The sequence below is a fragment of the Perca fluviatilis genome, chromosome 20 (genome assembly GCF_010015445.1).
Source record: "Perca fluviatilis chromosome 20, GENO_Pfluv_1.0, whole genome shotgun sequence".
NCBI lineage: Eukaryota > Metazoa > Chordata > Actinopteri > Perciformes > Percidae > Perca > Perca fluviatilis.
The window spans coordinates 29,599,557-29,606,329 of NC_053131.1; the positions used below are offsets into that span (position 1 = coordinate 29,599,557).

At 41.5% G+C, this 6,773-nt stretch overlaps 1 long non-coding RNA gene across 1 annotated transcript; it reads left to right on the forward strand.

Moving 5' to 3' along the window:
* The first annotated feature begins 239 nt into the window (after positions 1-239).
* LOC120549024 lies at positions 240-3,090 on the forward strand. Its single transcript, XR_005637305.1, has 3 exons — positions 240-510; positions 1,910-1,966; positions 2,452-3,090. It is a non-coding gene; the product is annotated as an uncharacterized LOC120549024 (long non-coding RNA).
* Positions 3,091-6,773: the final 3,683 nt, after the last annotated feature.

Consider the following 6,773-nt stretch of genomic DNA (forward strand, 5'->3'; position numbering starts at 1 on the left):
AGACAAAGCCGAATGATATAAAGCACCAAGGCTACAACTCTGCCAATGAGTCGGAGTCGTGCGCCTTTTAGTGTGGCTTTTGTAAAGACATTAGATAAGGTGTAGAAATCTGCAAGCGCTAATGCATACTACACAAGCCCTTAGAGAATTAAAGTGTTGGGATACCCATCGCATGACGAGAACATTATGCAGGTTTTGCACCATGAGGGTTCTCTGGAAAACATACCCTAAATACAGACCATCCTGTAATTTCACTGATGGCTTAACAGTCTCTGCTCGCCCCCTTCCCAAAGCAGTTTATCTTCTGCAGAAGCGATAGGACAGTAAATAAGTAGCTTACGACACACAAGAGCTTTTCCCTGACTACTGGGTGGTTGTCAGCGTTAAGTAGCGATCCTTGCATGCGCCGAGCTAACATCATGTGATGGGACTGTGTTTCATCGGGGCTTCCACTGCTACGGAGCTAAAAGCTTGAGAAATTCACTAACAAAGAGCACCCTGCGGCTGCAAGTAGGTTAACACTTAACAGATTTTCTTTTTTGCCTCGTACAGTAAATCCCTGCACATTTCAAATGGTTTGTTTCTTTTCAGTCCTCCACAGGCTGCACACCTTATCTCTCGATACATGTTTGAAATGCAGTAAAGTGAAATATCTTTCTTCCGGCCCACGTTGGCAAACTTCCTGCCTTAACAATGTTCTTGAGCAAATCTTGAATCCCTTCCAGTTTAGGAGTCATATAGTAAATTAAGTAGTATTTTGAAAACACATGCATTAAAGAACAGAAACAAATGCTGGATATGTGTGATTCTGGAAGTCATTAAAGGGTAAAATCTGTATTTTTCAACCGGGCCCTTATTTTCCCAATGTTTTTGTGTCTAAGTGACTGATAGGAACAACAATTTGTGAAATTGGGCCAGTCTTAGGCAAAACAAGCTGCAATGTAACACTAACGGGCAACTGCGTACCTTCAATTTACATCCACTAAAAGTGCTTGTTTTGCCACTGTCATTCTCAGATTATTGTTCCAAGCGTCTGACAAAATTATGAAAAGGATTCCTACAGCGATCGACCTTTTTGTTAAAGATTAAGATCCTTTTTGTTTGACATGAAACATCCCCGAAAAGCCGTCTTGGTTCTTGGTTTCCACTGTTTGGTTGAAATTCACCCATTTACACGTGAAAATATGTTTGCTCTATACACTATAAAAGTACATTTATTTAAATGGAGTCAGGTAAATTTGGCGATTGCGATTTTGGGCGATTTCTGGTTAAACAAAAATAATCTTACTCTTTAAAAGGTCTAACTCTGTAGGGATCCTTTTTCATAATGTTGTCAGACAGTTAGAACAATAATCTGAGCATGTCAGCGGCAAAAACAGTACTTTTAGTGGACAAAATTGACGATGCGCATTTGCCCTTTAGATATGATTACATTGCATTATTTGAGGCTGCTGGTTACAGCATTCTCGCCCAATACTGGCCCAATTTCAAAGATTTTTGTTCACAATAGTTACTTAGACGCCAATGCATGGGAACACAGGCTACCCGTAAGCTTACCTTCAACCCCCTTGAGGACCCCTCTTCCTCAAAACAAAGCACGCACACACACACGCACGCACAAACACACACACAATCCTCAACATACTGTACCTTCATTCATTTCTTTTCTTTGTCTTTCTCTCTCCTCTTCCTGTGGAGAGCAACGTGTTTGTGTATAATTTCCACTTCAAGGGGTCATATAAATTCTCCTATATGCAAATGAGTCAAAATCTCCAAGGTAATAATCACCTGAAACCCCCGCTCACACACACACAAACACACAAACACCCCAGGTGGCTCCATATTGCATCGCCGACATGAATAAATAATTAAATGAAATCTAATTTTTTTTTATATTTCATTTCCTCAGCAGCTGAATCCAATTCCGCCTCCACCCTTTGAGGACAACACCCCCGGTGACCCTCAGGTACAATTACCACCATTCAAGACGTTACACAAACACTTGTTTTTGTGTTTTAGAAGTGTGCTGCATTTCCTGTGAAAGACATTTCTGACGTATAACGTTATACTGTATATGGAACAGTTGGCTGCATCAACGGCATTTACAGAGACACACAATGGAAAGAATACATAAATACAGACACTCATGCCTACTGATCTCTGAAATGATTCATTTCATACATTATGTCTTCACATTTTTTTCCCTCATAAATTTCATTTTAGCCTAGAACTAAGATGCAAATGCCTACATATTTTGTCCACATAGTGCATCCACATAGTAAGGTGTATATTCCAGTAATATGTCCCTCTCGCTGCTTAAGAAGGCAACATCCTATTTCCCAGCCACATAAAAATTTCATCAAATTTTCTCTTAGTTGCATGCGAGTGCCTTCGCAGGCAAGTGCACTAAGCTGCCGGCAGCCACAACAACACTGTCATATCTCATTCCAGGTCAAGAGGCTTATAACCTGAGGAAGCCCGGCGGTCATGTGACCTGCAGGTGACGACACACTGGATTTCATATGACGCAGCAGTCTCTGAGCGGAGGCTGTCGGTGGTTCGGGACTGGAAAGGAGATGTCACGCTTGCAATGACTAACCCATGACGACTGTTACATCACAAAGGTTCTTGGGGACCTGTTGTACAAGAATGTTGTGGAGCTTGCCAATAACATTTTGCAAAAAGATTTTTTTACAGAGATTTTTCTTTTTTTTAATCTGTCTTTGTAGAAATGAAAGGGATATTGATATGATTTTGGGCATATAATCAGTAAAATTACGTTTTGAAAGAACTAATCAGTCCGCCCAGGAATTCGTGATGTTGCAATCGCAACAATTCACGCAAATTCAATCAATCACGGTGAATTCGGTGCGACTCGCAATTTTGACCAATCACCGCAACTTTACCGCAAATTTGACCAATAACCGGAGTTTCCCGCGACTTCAACCAATCCCACCAGTCCCACGTGCCAGACTTTGCGTCAGTGTGAGAACAGGGTGACGTAACACACGTACGTCACCAAATTCATTTCCTTGTTTCTGATATGAAGACGAGATGTGTGTGACTCGAACTTCTCACATTTACCAACAAAACAAAGCAAAAAAGCCACTGACACATATGTTCAAATTTGATTCATTCAATAAATTATTATTTTTTGTATTAAATCAAAAGTCTTAAAACATTTGCAGCATCCTGAGCCTTTTTGGTAAGGTTACTAGGACAACTCAGCCCAGAGTAGTTTTATTCTCCCCGAAACAAGTTTCCTTTTATTTTCAAAATAAAATACCCAAAAAAATGTCTCTGAATCTCACAACATCACTGCAACAAAAATACAAAAGACATTGCAACTTTTATCACAATTTTTTACAAAAGCTCCCGCAAAAATCAGGCATTTTGGGCCGCAACAATCTAAAAAAAAAGGCCGCGAAATCCTGGAGGGACTGACTAATAGCAGATGCATGTATTTCAACAAAGGAAAATATCTCGTTTTAAACAACCTTCGTGGACATTGATTACAGACTTCAGAGTTTATGAGGTGCACCTGAATACACCATGAAGTCCCTGTCGACTCCCACACAATCAATTTTCACCATCGACCAGGAGGTGCGCATTCATTATAGGGCCATTAGATCCTTTTGGAAGTACACACATTTACACACCTATTTTGGCAGTCAGTGGACTCCTGTGAGATACAGAAGGCTTGCATGAATTCTTCTCTTTCAGGTAATTGGGCATCTGAAATATTGGATTTGTTACAGGAGCATGGGTTTAAGGATAATGATCTCCCCAAAAGGTGGAGGTGTTCAAATAGGATGTTGTGGGTACATGCAGGCAACAATGGGCCAAATATGGTAAAAAAAAAAAGATAACAAAGATTATAAATATGAAAATTATGTTAATTAAAGTATGCATTTTGTGCAGACGGGATGTGCTATATTGCCACTACATTTTGAAAATGGAAAATACTGGGGATGGAAGAAGATGAGAGGAGCTGTGAATATTGGAAGCTTAATGCGGTGGAAAATGAAATTCCTTCATCTTTCACTGTTTAAAAAACATTGTTTAAGTTTACAGATTAAAATAGGTTTTTGCATTTTTAAATACTCTTTTTTTATTTTAAGTTAATTATAGACCACATTGGTTTGCATTTGTGTATGTATTTATTTAAATCCCACTATTGGGAGATCTTTTGGGATTTATCGTATATGAAATGTGTATGTGTTAAAATGTGCGTGAGGCCAATGCACTTCTCTAGTTAGTTATGCTGTAAGATGTTTGTGGAAAAAATAATTACTCATTAATTCTATTTTTGTAGATGACAGAAAGGCCTAGATTTTGTTTTCTGATTAACCCGTGAGCGGCCATCATGTTATTGTTGGTCAGAAAAATGATGCAGTCTGTATCCCATATTTACAGTGTCAGCAATAAAATTATCCTCTTAACGTCTCCACATTGACTATCAATGCATCATACAGAGTGTAATTTGTCCTGGGGGGGCCTTTCAGGAATACTGAACAGGTGCCTTAATTGATTCACATGCGAATACTCAGCTGTTATTGGCAGGTGGATGGGCTGATTGGTCACAATCATTCAAATAAGCTGCTGGATATTCTGAATAGGATGGGGAAATATCTGTGTCTGCTTTTCCTAATACACTCTTTGTCTTTCTACACAGAAACACACGCAAACTCTATTACACCTAAGACCCCCCTGCCACGCATGCTTGTCACCCTCACATCTCTTCATACACTGGTGCCCAGAAGTTGGTAGAGACGTGACAATGAGCGCTGCATATGTGTGTGTGTGTGTGTGTGTGTGTGTGTGTGTGTGTGTGTCTGTGACAAGCATCACAAGTTTCCATATGGGCTATATTCAGCGTTTACCTCTTCAGCACTCACCATCCCTCTGCATCTACACCCTGATCCCTCCTCTCAATAATTGACTGCAGAGTAACAAGAGCGCTCTGTGTGTGTGTGTGTGTGTGTGTGTGTGTGTGTGTGTGTGTGTGTGTGTGTGTGTGTGTGTGTGTGTGTCTGTGAGCAGCTTCTCTGATGAGATAGCCGAATACACTCTGTATTCAGCCACAGCACTGCCTGCCCCAACTGGCATAGCTAATGAAGAGCATGTGCCCCTCCCTTGGCACGAGTGAGTGTGTGTGTGTGTGTGTGTGTGTGTGTGTGTGTGTGTGTGTGTGTGTGTGTGTGTGTCTGTGTGTGTGTGTGTGTGTGTGTGTGAGATGCATAGAGTCAAGCTGCAATTAAAAGGCCTGTCAATGGTGTCTGCCAAAACAAAGGCTTGGACTGTCACTATTGACCAGCCCCACGCACACTGTACGGAGTGAGAGGGGGAGGGAGAAGAGGGCAGAGTGATGAGAGGAGAGAGAAGAGTAAAGAGCAAGGGATGCAGAAAAGGAGGACAACGGAAAATAAAATGAAAAATTTGATGGTGAAGGGAGAGAAAATCCACAGTAGTTAATTCGTTATTCCAACTAGAAATGTGCCAAAAACTGCGGTTCACTGAGTGGCCACTTGAGGCTGCCTCCAAAAGGGAGTTAATCCCCCAGAGCCCCCCATGTTAAATGTGCAGTAGGTAAGACTTATAAAACTAACTTTCTGTCATATTTGCTGAAACTGATCCTATGTTCCAGTAGAACTACATGAAGCAGGTCATTTGTAGGCACCACTTACAGCCTGTAGTGCGATTTGCAAAAATCCACAGCTCCCTGTTCAGATTCACCAATCTAACTGTCTAACTGCGTATCAATCACTGCTCATGCACACGCATTCCTTCTCCCTTGTGGGGGAGGGGCTTAGGAGACCGTTTTGGGGCTTTTGCGGAAAGGGGGGAGGGACCGCGAAGTTGTCGATGTTCACATTTTTTGACTAAGTCCTGGATCTTCCCAATCCTACCTACGGCACCTTTATAATGCCCAACTTTACAGCAGAATGAAACCTGTTTACAGCCTGGTACCTTTGAGTGACAGGTGGCTGCTTTCACAGGAGGCAAGCACAGAAAATGAATTCACATATAATAGAATTGTTAATTTAACTCTGAAGATTGGCGACCCAATAAAAACATTTGGGGTCCCGACACTAACTTTGGGAAAGAGATACAAACAACGCAGAGCGTTTTATCCCCCTCCTATACCAGAATGTTAACTCGTGCAGCCAGACCTTACTCCAGCGCTGACACAGAGCTGAAGATAGGGCAATACGAGACTAGCTACAATCTAACTTCTCTGGTCTCTCTTTCTTCACCTGTTGTTGAAAGTACTGTAGCGAGCGACGGAAAGCGAGGTAATAGGGTAACCAACTGACAGCTGCCACTTTGCTTGTTTGAAAGCCATGATGTCTCTCTCTCATGGGGGGGCCAAATTCTCTGGGTGGGCAAAGCAGAGAAAGGGGAGGTAACCTTGCTCTTTATGACCTCATAAGGAGAAGATTCCAGATCGGCCCATCTGAGCTTTCATTTTCTCAAAGGCAGAGCAGGATACCCAGGGCTCGGGTTACACCTATCACCATTTCTAGCCACTGGGGGACCATAGGCAGGCTGGGGGAACGCATATGAATGTTAAAAAACCTCATAAAGTGAAATGTTCATGCCATGGGACCTTTAAAACTGGCAATGGTAATTGATTCCCAGTAAACACCAGTATGTACACACAGATGATGATTTACATAACATAAATGAGAACAAATAAGATTTGGACAAGAAATTGTCAGGAAATAACATATTTATACACGTAATGACATGACACAGTAGACTTTCTGGAC